Source organism: Anser cygnoides, chromosome 1 (assembly GCF_040182565.1).
Source record: "Anser cygnoides isolate HZ-2024a breed goose chromosome 1, Taihu_goose_T2T_genome, whole genome shotgun sequence".
Lineage (NCBI taxonomy): Eukaryota > Metazoa > Chordata > Aves > Anseriformes > Anatidae > Anser > Anser cygnoides.
Genome location: NC_089873.1, coordinates 203,721,319 through 203,737,650, shown reverse-complemented (window position 1 = coordinate 203,737,650; position 16,332 = coordinate 203,721,319). Strand labels below are relative to the sequence as shown.

Genomic DNA, 16,332 nt, shown 5'->3' with positions numbered 1-16,332 from the left:
GTACCAGATCTAAGGTTCTTCCAAAAACCTCAGACCAAATCTTCTGTCACTCAGGTCAGTAAATGCTGTAAATTCTCAGTAAAGGCAGTTTCTGTTGCAAATCTCAGATGACCTGGGGTCAAGGGATCTAAAAGCCTGATATCCCACCTGAAACGAGCAGGAAGATCCCTATGGTGGCAATCTATGTGAGATCTGGAGGCCTCCACCTGGCTTTTTGCTGGTTCCTTCTGAGTAGGAGATAAATTTTCCACATTGCTTGTCACTCAAGGGGAGCAAAGGGTGAGCACAAGTCTAAGGCATCACTGAAGACCTCACCTCAAACCTCAGCTCTTTGTATTGGATGGTTGCATTATTCAGCTTGAATGCAATGTAATCGCTTGGTTTCTAGGTTAGCTTGCTGAATATTTTGCTATTTTGTTATTCTTGTTATTTTTGGCTAAAAAGATCTATCCCACTGTTCCCTCATTTTCTCTCGTTGTAATTACACTTTTAAGGAGCATAACAAATACTTTGAAAGACATTGTCATTGTTTATAATATCTTATCAGAGGATATAGTACAATATTTTTTAAGACTTAAGGGATAAACACACTTGCATATAGGATTAATTTGATAGTAGAGAGAGTGGTTTAGTATTTTCCAAATAACAGTGCCAAGATTGGCTTAAAATTATTTGTTATTTATGAATACTGAGAAAGCTGCTCTGTATATTTGGAAAGATTTACTATTCTGGAAAGCTTTGTGGACTCTTGCATGGATAGTTCATCCAAAAAGTCACCCCAGAAAACTTCATAGCTCAGTATTCTTTAGCTTCTGGTATTTCAGTTACCACTCACCAAGTAGAGATAATACTTTATGATTTTGGTAGTTACTGACACATAAAAATAATGAATAATCGCATTGTCCATTTGGAAAGAATCCTGTTTTTTACTGTACAACTGCTCAAACGAGATATTGACAAAAATCTTTTAAACAAGGAGTTCATATTTATGAAAGAAATTAGGACGAATTTGTGGAAAAATACTGAGGGGCCACTTTTGTAATGGATATTACTCTACAACTAATTTGGCTAGTTCTATTTATAAAACAGACACAGCTGTGCAAAAGCTTTGTGAGGAAACCCATAAAAAACACAGCCTTCATTCACTTTTAGGCCTGAACTGGGGATATGTTCTTCTTCCTATTGCCAAACCTGTGGATAATTTTTTTTTTTTCTGTGTGTGGAAACCATGTAAAGTTGACTGGTGGCTTCATCCTGTCGTAACATAAAACCAGGAGAGTTTTGTGGTTTTGGCTGGGACTTCCTTTTATAATTTGATTTTGATGCAAGTGAAAACAACCTTTTTGGCTGGGAGATGGGGCCTGAATTCCCTTCTCCCAGAGTAAAATATACTCTTCGAATGGCAATGCTAGTGTAGGTTGGCCATCCGTGGCTGAGCCTTGGCCTCCTCCTGCAGAACCACATGCAACCTGCCCTTGTCCTCAGCAGATACAAAACCCTCTGTGCAGGTCTATTAACTTAATCATATTTAAATACATTCTTGGTAAGTATTTAAAATGTGTTCATTTCCATTCCCTTGAGCTGTACCGTTTTTGTAATTATATTAATGCTCTTCTCAGTGTTTGGAGAATGGAAACCAAGTGGTTTGTCACCTTTTTTTTCCAGTCGGATTTGCTTTCAGATGGCTGTGCTTTTGGGTTAAAACCACTGAAGAAGGATGTTTCTTTCCAGTGTTTCTTTCCAGTGTTTCTCAGGGAGATTTAATTGCAGGAATGCACTGTTAACTTATGCTAATATTACCTTTGGCAGAAAAACTGTTCCCTTTTAATAAATACAGTCCAAAAGGGCAGAACATGTTGGATGAACTGACCAAACTCTATTTTTCTGTTTCTGTCAGGCTGCTGTGTGTGGAGGATGATTTCACTGATAAGAAGTCCCCAAGTGGTCTGTCACGGTGTCTGGTAAGATATATTTTAAAAGGAGCTTTATTATTATGGAGAGCAATCTGTTACTGTAACTCACTCTCCCATGGCTCCAGGCAGTTGATGGTTACTTGACAATTTCACCTCAGAAAGTCAAAATCCTAGTGACATGCCATTTTCACCTATATAGCCCGAAGCAGAAAATCTTTTTACTTCCCCTGGTTGTTTAGCAGATTGCCACGGATGGGGCTGTGTGGAAACCTGTGTGAGAGTTTTGAAATGCTCCAGCCCATATGCATGGGTCCAGATTCCCCAGTGCCAAAAGCAGTTGTTCCAGCATCACACCAGTGTAAGTGACAACAGAGACTGTCACAGTTAAAAAAAATCCCCTTCTCAGTCCTTGCAACACAGGCAGAGTGAGTGCACGGACAAGTGAAGGAGCCTTTTGATATTCTGTGCCCACACAAAAACATTTGATGCAAACAGATACGGGCTTCTGGCTGTTAATGTTCATCCCTATCTGCTTGCAATCAGAGCAGAGCCGAGTAAGACCTTAATTCTTTGGGAACTTGGCAGACTTTGTAAACAAGATGAAAAATGATGTTTGAAGGGATCTAGGATTTCACTGCTGCCGGTCTGAACAGAATGGATGGCTGCTGAACACTTTTTCTGTCTCCTGAAGATAATTAGAATAAAACAGCTGGATTTCAACAGTAGTGGTCAGAGTGTCTGTTAGGCTGAACTCTTAAAAGTGCTGGTTGCTTGGTCTGACATTTGTGAAAATTTCAGGTATTTAAGCCTAAAATTTGCTTGTGCAAAACAGACTGTACCTTATAAAATTTTGCATCCAATGCAGTAAGTGTGATTGACAAGGCACGTCTGTGTTAGAAGCCAGGAGCTCAGAGGCATAAAGAGCAGAGTTCTCCAAAATCCTATAGATATCTTCTTGTGTTTCAGTCCAACTGTTTTGACTTACTGACGTGTAGCTCACCCAGAAAGAACTTCAGCATTACAAAAATAATTTATATGGGTTTTCTCTGGAGAAATTAGTAGCTGTTCTGATAAAGCAAGGTCTACGCACTCTTAATTCAATTTCAACTGAGAATATTAAGAACATTTTCATACTGGCTGCCCCTCAGTATGCATTTAATCAGCTGGAATCCTGATTACAGACAGTGCTAAAACCTGGCTTGTGACCCGCGCTTAGCACGTTTCATTAAAAGTGATTTGGACATCACTCAGATAAAAGCTAAACTCACATCAAGCTAAAAATAGGGAAGAAATAGAAAATTAAAACAAGAAAAAGACAAACACCCAAGCAAATGAAATCACTGTGTGCTGTTGTGCTGTGTTTTAAGCTGATGTCCTTTTTTTTTTTTTTCTTTTTTTTTTTTCTTTCTTACTAAATGATTCCAGACAGAGCAATGAATGACCAATAAATTCTTAAATTAGCTCTGTCTGAGCGGGGTTGCATTGTTTGGGAATTCTTGCCGTGTCCACACGAGGCGTAGGGTATTTATCCTCAAAGTCATCAGAATTTGTCTGTTTCTCTGTCAGACTTGCTGTGCGTCACGCCAGGGGCAGCCAGAGGACACACACAAACCAGAGCAGTAGATTCTCTGAGGGCTTGAATTATGCCAAGTGTTGAGTGTGTGCTTTTCCCAAGCAGATCGCAAAGGACGGTTCCTGTATCAGACCCTATGAATATTGTTGTTATCAACAGTGCATTATTCACCAGGCATCTGACTCTTGTCTCATGGAGTTCTTGGCTGCCTCTCAACATTGTTACAGACCCCGATGATGTCCTCACAGACCTTCTTAATCCTGATGGATTTTACAGCTTGCCAAAAATGATCCTCCATTGTCAAAACTCTGTTCTTCTTCTTCCAATGCATCTCAGAGTTCAAAATATCTGTGGATGATACGCAGGGCTGCAAAAGCAATGGGTGCATGCATCTTTCTCCAGCCTGGTCCACCATGCCCTGCTGGTCTCCTTCAGGATGTTCTGCAAACCTCTGTCTAGGTTATGAAATTTCCTAGCAAAGAAGCATATGAAACCTGACATTGTTACTGTCACTGAGGCTATTACAGGCTGTGCCATGCTTCTCAGTGCTTCTCCACATGTTACGGAGAGAACTGAAATGCACTTCATTAGCAGACAGTCATTTTGGTAATTGCAACTGTTTTATGTATTACCAGGCAGCCTTGAGAGCAGGATTTTGCTCGGAAAACTCATCATACCCACTATGAGTGCCTCTCAGCTTAAGGGCTAAGAAACAAAAGTAAGTTCAAGGCAAGCCTTCTTACCATGGCACTTATTCCTTCCTCTCAGCATGTAGCTGCTTTTCCAGCCTTCTGCTGAGAGCACTAACATAGCCCAAATGAATTATGTCCTTTGCTCCATTACTTCGTTCCTCCCCCTCCATGCAAAACATTATGTCAAAAGGACTCCTCCTAAGGCTTTGTGTTGTCCCTTGTGTAAATCTCTGGGATACAACTTCTCTGATACGATGCTTGTCAGCCTTCCTTAGTTTGCAATGTCCAGCTGTGTGCTATGGGACAGCCCTTCATGCGTTTGGTGTTTACCTTACCCCCTCTCCACCCACCTCCACAGGAAATCTCACCAGAGCATTTGTGACAGGAGTGTTGGTCTTCTGTTTCTGCAAGGAGGAAAGCCAGAAAAAAAAATAAATTGATTTTAAAGTCAGGTCTTTGGGAACATAATTTTCCATCATGCAGAAATTTCTACTGAAGGAAAATAATTGCCTTCTTACCTGGCTGTTTGTTCCTTGGTCAAATTTTGCTTTTGTTTTTATTCATTCTAATGGTTTTGGTGGTGGTGGTGTGATTTTTTGTTTGTTTATTTATTTATTTATTTTTGTTTGGGGGGAGGTGTTTTTAATTGCCAAATGCCTTTAATTTATTGTCTATTGCTGATAGCATAGCTTGAAGTTTTCTTTCTACACATGTTTTATGTGCATTTATTTTTTTTTCCACGGAGGTAGATTTTATATTGTTACAACTCTTAGAGAGTTGCAGTTTTAAAGCACATACATTTGACTGCAAGAAAATGAGTTAATGCGGCCCCATGGCTTACTGCTGAGGAACTGAATTACTTAACTTCCCTGAAATAAAGTAACTCATTTTATTTTACAATTGCAACACGCTAGGAAGATATAAATGACTGCCTAACAGTGATCATCTGATCATCTCCAAGTTCTTAAGCAGTAAAGTTGCAACAATTCATGCTCTGGCATCTGTCTCCTCACACCCTAAACCAGCTTTCTCAATACACTTTCTTGATTTATTTAATAGCATATGGATGGATTTTACATAGCAAAACATTCGTGGCTCACTGGTAGCTCCGCAGAAATACAGCTAACAAGTAGCTACACAATAGTAATTTTAAAATTGAATATGCATAGAATTTTGTGTCTGGATCCAAGTCAGTTCTGGGAAAGATTTTGCCCTAATTTTAAGACCCGTTCCTCCTATCAGGGGTGCACACAACCTTTAAGGACTGGATAATTGATTTTCCAGGGAATATTGCTCAGCAGTTGGCTGGTGTGGCTAAAGGGGAAGTGCAGCGATTCAGATAAATGGGATTCCTTCCAAAGCAGGTCAGTATACTTTCCTCTTTAATAATCAGGCTTTAACCGTTTGCATTTCTGCACGTCTGGGATGAGGTATGCCAGAGTTATACATTTTCCAGCATTTCAAGAACTAATGCATCTTCAAACAGGCTTTTTTTTTTGTTTTTAATGCTAAATGGTGTGATGCATAAGGGTGTCTGCTGAATAACATAATTTATTATTAATGAGATTATTCTCTGACTACAACCACAATGTTCAGAGACAACCTGGCTCAACAGAGAAAGCACAGTCTGTAGCATGGTTGAACTATTACAGAGCCAGCTGAGCAGAAATTTTAATGTCTACATGCTGGCCTCTGGGTTAAGAGTTAAAAGCATTGCTGAGATAATTGGTAGTGAGGTTGCCATTTCAGAGCTACAGCAGGAGGAACTTAGTAAAGTCTTGGTCTTTATTTATTAACTAAATGAGCTATCCAGGGATCAGCTTTGTTACTGTATGTAACATGCTCCTAACAGATGCCAGATACTGAAATTCCCCATGCACAGTGATTTGTAAGCCATAGGAAAATGTTGCAAGGCTTCACTGTACCGATGATGGCGGTAGGGAAAAATGCTTTTTAAAATACCCCCTCCTGAGGACTTAAGGCCTCATTTTAGAGGTCTTATATGTAACAAAATATAACATCTAAATTTTGGACAGCTTGGACACAATCAAATTAATTTCTTGCCCATTGATGTCAGAGGTTAGTGTTGTCATTGTTATGTGACATTTATCTCAGCTTTGCACGAACTTGAAGCACTGGAGTTTTTGGTGCTTCCTTCTCCTGGAATCAGGTGACTGAGCGACATCTGCTCTCTGTTATTTTTAGTGTATTTTAAAGTTTTGAAATTTAGAACAATAATTAAAATAAAATAAAAACTGAGAACCACAGAAGTTCTTTTATTAAAATCCAAGGTGATGCTGTCAAGGTCTCTGGATTGCTGGGGCACGGTTTGTATGTTGTTTTAGCCAAAGGAGCAAGTGTTTAGCAGCAGCACATAACTGAGCAAAGCAGGGATGGGGGCAGTGAGCAGAGCAGGGCTGCCTCTGGTGCCAAGCACTCCTTTGCTGTCTTGTGTTGGGCAATGCTTTGCCTCAGCTTCCCAGCCTGTACAGTGGATGCAGTCATCTTGTTAGCTCTTATAAATGACAGGATGAAGAGGAGCCACAAATAGTATTCTGAGTTTGAGAACAACATATTAATATACTTTTTTTTTTTTTGGGGGGTGGGGGTGGGGGTGAAGGTGAAGATGTTAAGTCAGGAAAACAAAAGCTGCCTACTCCTGAGATGTAGATTTGTGTCTCCTATAACCAGTTTAATCCAAATAAATCCTTTTTAAAGTTTTAGTGACCCTAAAACTGTAGGCTGAATTAATAAGAAGCAGGGCAGTTAGTGGTAGGAAACATAACACTGTTTAACTCTTCTGCTAAAAGGTCTCTAATTCAGTTTCACTTTCTTTTCCTGAATAATTCCCACTATAATGAAATGTAAAAGAAAATCTCAAATATGTTGAAGAGGATAAGTTTTACTCTAGCACTGTATGAGGGTGTCTCAGGTTACTCATGAAACCTCTAGGGATATCTCTGAAAGACATGACTTTGAAGCTTCAAAGGTGTGAAAGACAAAGAGGAATTGTCTTGAAACCTGAAGAAGTTCAGATAACTTTTGGTGTGATACCAAAATACAGGAACACAGGTTTTGACTTTGACAGACATCATGGGTTTGACAGCTGATTAATGGGCAGTGTGACTAAGCCATATATCACAGATAGGTGTAATCTGAGTGGGAAGTGTTTCTCTTCCCAGGCTTTGAGCACGTTCACTTGATCTGGCAAAACTTGCAAGCATGCCCACAGCCTCCAGCCCAGTCAAACCCCAGAGGCTCTGTCCAAGCTCAGCCCAAAAACACTGGGCCAAATCCACCCTAGAGCAAGCTGTAGCATCACACCCACTTTTAGCTCTATGCAGAAACACAGTGCACTGCTGTAAGCCAAAAAGATTTTTCTGATTCTACTGGGACAGAAAGGATTTGCATGATCTGTGAGCCTATCTTCTTGGCTGTCCCTATTCAATCCTCCTTCCTCACTAGGTAATATTAGCAAAGAAATAAATGCTCTTATGTACAAAGTACATTTAGGGATCTAGTTCTAAGTTGTAGGCATGTCCTCAGGAATGGCAGTTGTTTGGATAACTTAGAAAGTTACCTGGATATTCAGACTGAAATCTTGACTCCTGCATTCAACAAGACCAATACAACATGACAGTGGTTCTTCATGTAGTAGGAACTAAACAACAGGATGAAATTAAATATTTCTGTGTTTTCTTAGATGGACTGTTAAATATTCAGCATTTGCTGCGGTAAGTATTTTAAGGGACAGTCAGAAAGTGTGCGCCTTACTCATATGGTGTAAAAAAACACTCTGCTTCTCAGTACCTGGTTACCACCTCTTTGTCTGGGCCATCACACCTGAGTGTTTCCAGTCCAAGCACAGCAAACCAGAAGATATTTGCTTCAGCCGTGTCCTCCTTCAGCTAGCCCTCCTTTAGCAAAACATAACACTGAAGTAGCTGCAATTTGACCCCTCACTTTGGTAACCCTTGTCTACTGTTTTCCTCATCTCCTTCATTGATCATCACCAGGTTTCATCCAGCCCATCTTGCACTTCGGTCTGTCCACTTCCTATCTCCACCTCGTTGGTATGCTGTAAATTTAAACACATAAATGCATGACAGAACATGCAATTGGGAACTTCAGTGTTATGATCTGGTACCTCTGTGGAGTTCAGGTAGTCAGGGCCAAAACTAGTTCAAGAGAACCAGTGGAAAACTCCCCTTGTGTAGGGAAGGGGAGAGAAACTCTTGTATCGTAAAGCCAGCAGATTTAGCTCCTGCACCAATCATATGTCTCTGACAAACTGTGAAAATAAAACTTGGCACCATGGATGTGAGATCTGTTTGAAATCTTTCACTCATGATGTTCACTTACAGGTCTTGTCTAACTGATGTCAGTGTTGGCCATTGCATTTTAGGGGAGTAGTTAGCAGAACACATTTTCCCTTTTCTGCCCCTCACCTTATGCACAAGGAATTAGATTGCATTACACCATCTTATTAAGAAAAAAATCCTGCTATCGCAATCAGTTTTTGAACTTAAATGACAGGTGAGTTTGTGTACAATGTTGCTCTTTTTTTCATAAGAAACCTTCTTGTAAATATAAATCCATATGTAATGCTTAGAAAACACATTGCCAAAATCTTAATCTGTATCACCTGACATTAAAGGCTCTAATACCAGTTATGTTATATTTGAGGGAATCCCTGTAGGTTTCTGACTCAAACTTCTGTTTTCTGAGGCCCTGTTTGCCAGAGGGAACCATTAGTCCTGATATGGGGACTGGCAAAACTACATTGGAAATTAAAAGTGCACTTGTAATTATGTATTTATTTAATGGAGTATTAATGTTACTAATTTATTTTATTACAGTTATTCTAATATAGTGGCATTGAATACAAATGGCTTCAAATTCATTACGTTTGTATTATGGAGCTCTTCCCTGGGGTTACCACCTCTGTGAAGTGCTCTATCTTTCCATGCTATATGTGCTTATAAAACTCGTCATCTCTTCTCATCAGCAGACGGACAACCTCTGCCATCTGCTTTTTACTTCATGGCTATAGTCTGAAGAGTTACCAGGATATACAAAAAATGGATTGACCTAAAAAGTGAGGGGTCTCCTGACTTTTCCAGTGGTGTGAGTTACAGAAAAAAATCCCTCTGATGTTCAAGACCATGAGACACATGGTGAGTACCTCCAAGGGCTGGGCACAAACAGGAAGGCAGGTCCTGAAAAGCTTACAGACAGGGCATTATGTACCTTCTCAGAGGATGCCATGGTTGATGGGGCTAGGGATAGGCTTGGCTTGCCTTGGGTGGCATCGGGCCCTCAAGCTCCTTCTGTCTCATGGCATTACAGGACTTGGCAACCCGCTGCCTTTGGCCATGTGTTGGCTCTGCTGCTACATCTGAACTGCCCATTTGAAGGAGAATCTGTAGAACCTGTGGCCACTGGAAGACACCTGAGGCTTTTGGGCCTGGGTGGTCAGGTGAAGGAGAGAAGGCTAATAGAACAAAAGATGTATCTTGGGCACCCAGGTTCTTCAGTACAGCTCTGCACTACAGGTAACCATCCTTTCAAGACAATGCCCACAAACCATGTTCAAGCCTAAAGACAAAATAGAGTGAAATGGAAGCATTTCATGAACTTTCATCTCTAGTTCCATATTTTAGTTCTTATAGTATTATAGAATTCCAGGTGTATATGAAAAGGAACTCAGCATTTTTGTTGACCCAAAGTTTTATTTCACATGAACTATTTTATGTTGGAAAGTTTTGCTGTTGGTCGAAAGCTGATTAAAATACAATTAAAAAAAAAAAAAGAGTCACATTTTACAGTTATTTATGAGACTCTTGTCTCACACTTCGGTGTGAGGTCTGTGGTTTCTAGTCTAGACCATCCAAGTGTGAAAGCTCTGTTTATTTATTTGTCTCCTAGGTGATTATGGCTAGCTTGGATGAATGCATAAATCAAACAGCAGTTGGTCATATTTCTTTTTTAAAAAATCAAAACAAACAAGCAAACAAACAAAAAAACAACAAAATGTGCATATGAATATACTGGACCGAAAAAAAAAGTTCTAATACTGGGATTTTGGATTTTAATGCTATTGTACTATAATGCTTTAGGGTATGGTAGTCTGAATGGATAAACATTACTCATTCTTCACTGGACCAGTTTTCTGGAAGCAGAGGTAGCAGCAATGAAAGCTTACCATGTATGGGGCTGCAGCAGAAAGAGTGGAGCCACCAGGTCCAGGAAATTGATCTTCCCTTCTACCTAGCACTTTTAAGATATATTTGAAGGGCTTTTGGGCCCCCAAGATGATCAGAGCTGGAGCACTTGCCATTTAAGGAGAGGCTTCAGGACTGGGAGTCTGAGAAGAGAAGGGGACAGGGACCTTACTGCTTTAAGTGGGAGGTGATGGAGGAGAGTGTTGGAGTCCTCATAAGGGTGCACATTACAAAAACAGCAAACAATAGAGAGATGACAGAGCAGGGGAAATTCCACCTGAACACAAGAGAAAAAATGTTCAGTGTAAGGGTGGTTAAGCTTTGGACAGAGGGCCATTGACCTTATCGGGATGTTCTTGGACATTTTCAAAAGTGGACTGGAGTAATATGACTCTATTTTGATGATGAACTTGCTTTGAGTTAGGGGAGATGGACTGGATCTCTACAGATGCTTTCCAACTGACATTATTTTACTATTCCAACCTCTGATTACACTGCTGAACTTGGACTTTTATGGAAAGAATTAAAAAATAAATAGAACTGGGATCATTTTTGTGCTTATGCAAAATAAAATACTGTCAGTTGGCTACTTCCCACACTCTTTAATTTGTCTTTACTAAAGTAAATTATTTTGTTCATGGAACATGAAGCTCCTACAGTGAGTCACAATGTTTACTTTGGACATGGAGTACTGGATATACATTAACTCTGTGACAGCAGATGATCTTTTCCCTGGAGAATCACAGATTTGTGCTTAAATATATTAGGGTACAAGGCTAGTTGAAACGAAAAGATTGAAAATACTGCCTTTGTGCATTTCAATTTCAATTTTAATATTGTCTTTTTCAAATCAGCTTTTATCATCAACAATAAAAGAGAAATAGTCCCGTATTAACATGTAGAAAATTAATAAGTTGTTCCATGAGCAACAGAATGGATGACACTTGTGTTTAGATCCTGCGGTTTTGAAAAGATGTGAATGTAAATGAACCTTTTTCCTGTGCTCAGAGTACTCAGAGTATTTTTCTCCTATGCAGACTTCCACTGTCTTTACAAAGGTTTGAATTCTTGTTGCTACATTTTCTATAATAATGGCAATGATAGGAGCTTTATCTCATCTGGATGTGGTGAAACCTTTAGGACTATAATGTGCTTGAACCTCTGTCAGATTTGGTAGAAATTAGAGGGTTCAAAGGTATTAGAAAGCATTACAGGCAGGAAGATATATATACATATATGAAGTCTGATAATTTAGGCTTCATTTCCATAGAAAATCTGGTTAAAACTAAAAGTATTAAGAATCTGAACTAAGTTTAGTTACATAATTGCTTATGTGAATATATCTAAATACATTCAGCCTGGTTAGCAAAAATGTGCTAAGTATAGGGTTGGAGGTTCTAGTAACAAACAGACTTTAATGCCCAGCTTGACAAACATAATAGTTGCTAACAAAATTCAAAAAATCAAAACATTCAGAAAATAACTAAAATTACCGATTTAAAGCCAGACTTCCAACTTATCTCATCTTCATTTTATCTAATTTTTGCCAAATGGGAGCAAAGTTAAGACAATGGAAAAACAGACTGATTGTCAACAGATTTTTTTTTTTCCTATAATATTACTAACTGAACTCTAGAAACCTCTTCAAAAATAAATATGAAGATTGCTTCCACCTGGTTTTGGGACACATCTTTCCCTGGTTTGAATCAAGAAATAGTCATGATCTCTCTGCCTGAGTTTTTGATCTCTGGCAAACACAATGATGTGGAAGTTTCATGGGATAAAATTGTAAAGTCATCTTACAGGTAACCTGAGCGTGCAATTCATCTCATTTAACATAACCAATGTACATATTAACATTTGATGTAAAATTAGTCCTTTTAGGCTGTTTTCAGTCAATGAAAGAAAAGGCAGGGACCTCCAGAGCCTGGCTCATTTAATCGAGGGTTGATGTCTAAGATAAATGGCAAGAAGCTGCCTCTGAACAAGTCCATCTTTCTCCAGTGACAGCAGAGACAGACTGAATGGCAACCTATGACTAGAAATCTGCGACAGTTAAGGTTAGGTGAGGTGAATCCTACCCATAAAAACCAAAAACTTTGTTTTGTTTCATATTTTTTTTTTACCCTTCCCTCTTCTGAACAACAGAGATCTGCTGTTTATCTTCCAAATTCATAGCTAGTGCAGAGGTAATATAATTTTGTCTCTGACAATAGAGATATACACACCTAGTTCTTCTATGTGTACCCTTCACAATGTCCTCAGACTTGACTAATACAATTTTATTTTTTATTTTTAATTAAATCATTTTTTACTAGTCAAGAAAGAAAATATATGACTGTCCTCTCTTATACAAGGAAAATCCCTGGTTCTTCATTGTCTGGTTATGTGTTTAACTACAGTAATTACCACATTACATGATGATACCGATTTTTTTTTTATGGTCTATTTTCTTCTTGTCAGAATAACCTTAAACAGAAATAACCCTCGCCATAATTTATTGTCCTCCCAAGAGGAGCAAAAGGGTTTATCCTGTAGAACCATTTTAAATTGGAGAAAACAAAACAAAACAAAAAAAAGCAAAACAAAACCAAACCAAACCTCCCATGGAAAGTATGCATTTATTATTCATTTATATTGTTATTACCCCTGGTGGGTTCTGTGGGGCTCCATGTTAGAGCCAGTTCTCTTTAATGTTTTCATAAATGACTCAGATGCGGGACTTGAAGATACATTGCTAAGGTTGTGGCTGACAGTAAACTGAGCGGAGCTGTTAACTCCCTCGAGGGTGAAGAGAGGTCTTGCAGAGACATCCTGACAAATTAGCGGGCTGGGAAATCACCAACTGTATAAAGTTTAACCAGAGAAAGTGTTGGATTCTGCACCAGGGAAGGGGCAACCCTGGATGTACATACAGAGTGGGGGACAAGAGGCTGGAGAGCAGCCCTGCAGAGAGCGATCTGGGGGTTCTGGCTGATGACAAGTTGAATCTGAGCCAGCAGCGTGTCCTGGCAGCAAAAAGGGCCAACCGTTCCCTGCGGTGCATCAGGCACGGCATTGCTAGCTGGGCGAGGGAGGGATTGTCCTGCCTGAGGCTGCGTTGTTGCGACCTCACCTCGAGTACTGGGAGCAGTTTTGGGTTCCACAATATGAAAGGGACATAAATCTATTCGAGTATCCAAAGGAGGGCTATGAAGATGGTGAAGGGTCTAGAGAGGAAGACATATGAGGAGCAGCTGAGGTCTCTTAGTTTGTTCAGCCCAGAGCAGAGCAGGCTGAGGGGAGGCCTCATGGTGGCCTGCAGCTCCCTCACGAGGGGAGCGGAGGGGCAGGCGCTGAGCTCTGCTCTCTGGGGACAGTGACAGGACCCGAGGGAACGGCATGGAGCTGGGACAGGAGAGGGTCAGACTGGGTGTTCAGAAAAAGTTCTTCACCCGGAGGGTGGTCGGGCACTGGGACAGGCTCCCCAGGACAGTGGTCATGGCACTGAGCCTGTTGGAGTTCAAGAAGTGTTTGGACAGCTCTCTCAGACATAGGGTCTGATGTTTGGGTAGTGCTGTGTGGAGCCTGGGGTTGGACTTGATGATCCTTTTAGGTCCTTTCCAGCTCAGGTTACTCAGTACACAGTACACAATGCCATGAAATAACACTTGTGCTTTGTTAGATGCTTCACTGATGGAGGTGTTTCTTTTTGTAAGATGACTGTCTCATAGATGATACAATCAAAAAGTCAAATGCAGTTATGAAATGAGATTAAAAATGTTTTAAAATGATTGTAATGGCACAAAGACAATTTACAACTTGGAATCACCTTCAGAGATTTTACTCCAGCACAGGAGAGAGAATTTCCCCATGAGGAAGATGCACTCTATTCACTAGTAGATGTCATACACTCTGCTAGGAAAAAACAAAACAAAACAAAACAAAACAAAAAAAACAAACAAAAACAAAAAACACCTTGCCTTTTGGAGTGGATCTATCTGTCAACATAAATATTGATGTGGTTTTGCTTAGCTTCACATAAGCACTGCTTATTGGCCAGATGGTATTGGGCTGTATTGGGTTTATGTGGCAAGGTTTTGGTAGCAGGGGTGGTAGTGGTAGCAATTGCAGGGGTGGCCTTGAGCAGAGCCCAGCAGCTGCCCCATGTCAGATCAGAGCCAGCTCAAGATGGCACCAAAAGGGACCTGCCGCTGGCCAGAACTGAGCCATGAGCGACGCTGGGTGGGCCTCTGGGAGAGCAGAGTTGAGGAAGGGGAAAAATATCCTACTGTGCTACAGCAGCTGGGAGAGAGGGGTGAGAGCTGAGAGAGAAGCAGCCCTGCAGCCCCCAAGGTGAGTGCAGCAGGAGGGCAGGAGGTGCTCCAGGCACGCAGCACAAGTTCCCCTGCGGCCCGTGGAGAGGCCCCTGGTGGAGCAGGCTGTCCCCCTGCAGCCCACGGGTCCCACACGGAGCAGATCTCCATGCTGCAGCCCGTGGAGGAGCCCCCGGTGGAGCAGGTGGATGTGGCCTGGAGGAGGCTGCGGCCCATGGAGAGCCCCCGCAGGAGCAGGCCCCGGGCCGGAGCTGCAGCCCGTGGAGAGGAGCCCACGCAGGAGCAGGGGGCCTGGGGGGAGCTGCCGCCCGTGGGGGACCCGTGCTGGAGCAGTTTGCTCCTGGGGGATGGACCCCGTGGTACGGAGCCGTGTGGGAGCAGTTCTGGAAGAGCTGCAGCCTGTGGGCAGCCCCCCAGGCTCAGTTCGGGAAGGACGGCATCCCGTGGGAGGGACCCCACGGGGAGCAGGGGCAGAGAGGGACCGTGAAGGAGCGGCGGAGACGAAGCGTCAGGGACTGACCGCAGCCCCCACTCCCCATTCCCCTGTGCTGCTCGGGGGGAGGAGTGGAAGAAGGTGGATGGAGGGAAGGTGTTCTTAGTTTGCTTTTATTTCTCTCTGGTCTAGATTTTTAGTAATAGGCAATAAATTATATTAATCTCCCTACAGTGAGTCTGTTTTACCTGTGATGGTAATTGATGAGTGGTCTCCCTGTCCTTATCTCAACCCTTCAGCCCTTTTCCATTGTATTTTCTTCCCCTCTTCCTCAAGGAGGGGGAGTGGGAGAGTGATTGTGGTAGAGTTTAGCTGCATGTTGGTGTGAAACCACTACAATACTGAAGCTATTATCTGAAATCTTGAGATCAACTGAGACCACAGTGGAACGAATGAATGTCAATGAGACTGAAGGCTACACTAAACAATGTTGACTCCTTATGTAAACTGTGGTTTTGGGACTGAATAAATCAGACCACCTTAGTGACAGACTGCATGTCCTTTCCCAGCACAATAAGAATACAAAATAGGCACTGTTTGTTTTTTAAGTAGTGCTTCCTGGACTTTCATTCAAATACTGACATAGAAAAGAGGGAATAAGAGGGTTCCTACCATACTGTTTTGTCTCTGAGATAGGAGGATGCTCATGACAAGAGAAATGTGAGGAACCATCTTCCTTGCAGCCCATGGCACAGAAACAATCATTGCCACCCAGAGGATGTGGTTGTTTCCTGAGCCCAGGAGTGAAGGTGATGATTTTACTCCCATATACAGAGTATTGGGCCTTCTACTAATGAGGCCACTATTGAATTCCTTCAATTCATCTTGTTACATTCAACTGTGAACCAGGGAGTTGGAGCCTGTTCTGCAGAACATACTTGTGCTAATCCTGACTATCATTTCTACACAGAGCAATGAAAACACAGAGGGAGGCCTCCATGTTGATAGGATACAAGCATCTGCCAGCCATTAGCTGTTTCAGAAGGTGAATGAAAGAAGCCAATGCTTTTCCCTAGAAATAATGTCCTGGCTCTGTAACTACTCCTCATAGCCAAGTGTAGTAGCCAAGAGTCCCTCTTTGCTCAGCTGGTCCCAAAACAGCAGGAGTCATTCCCTTCCTT

At 41.4% G+C, this 16,332-nt stretch overlaps 1 long non-coding RNA gene across 2 annotated transcripts; it reads left to right on the top strand.

Annotated features, from left to right (window-relative positions):
• The first annotated feature begins 353 nt into the window (after positions 1-353).
• LOC125184358 (uncharacterized) lies at positions 354-12,067 on the top strand. Of its 2 annotated transcripts, XR_010828425.1 has the most exons (5): positions 354-1,543; positions 1,898-1,961; positions 4,122-5,542; positions 9,187-9,355; positions 9,528-12,067. It is a non-coding gene; the product is annotated as an uncharacterized lncRNA (long non-coding RNA). The 2 variants fall into 2 exon arrangements; XR_010828424.1 differs by having other exon boundaries at positions 354-1,961.
• Positions 12,068-16,332: the final 4,265 nt, after the last annotated feature.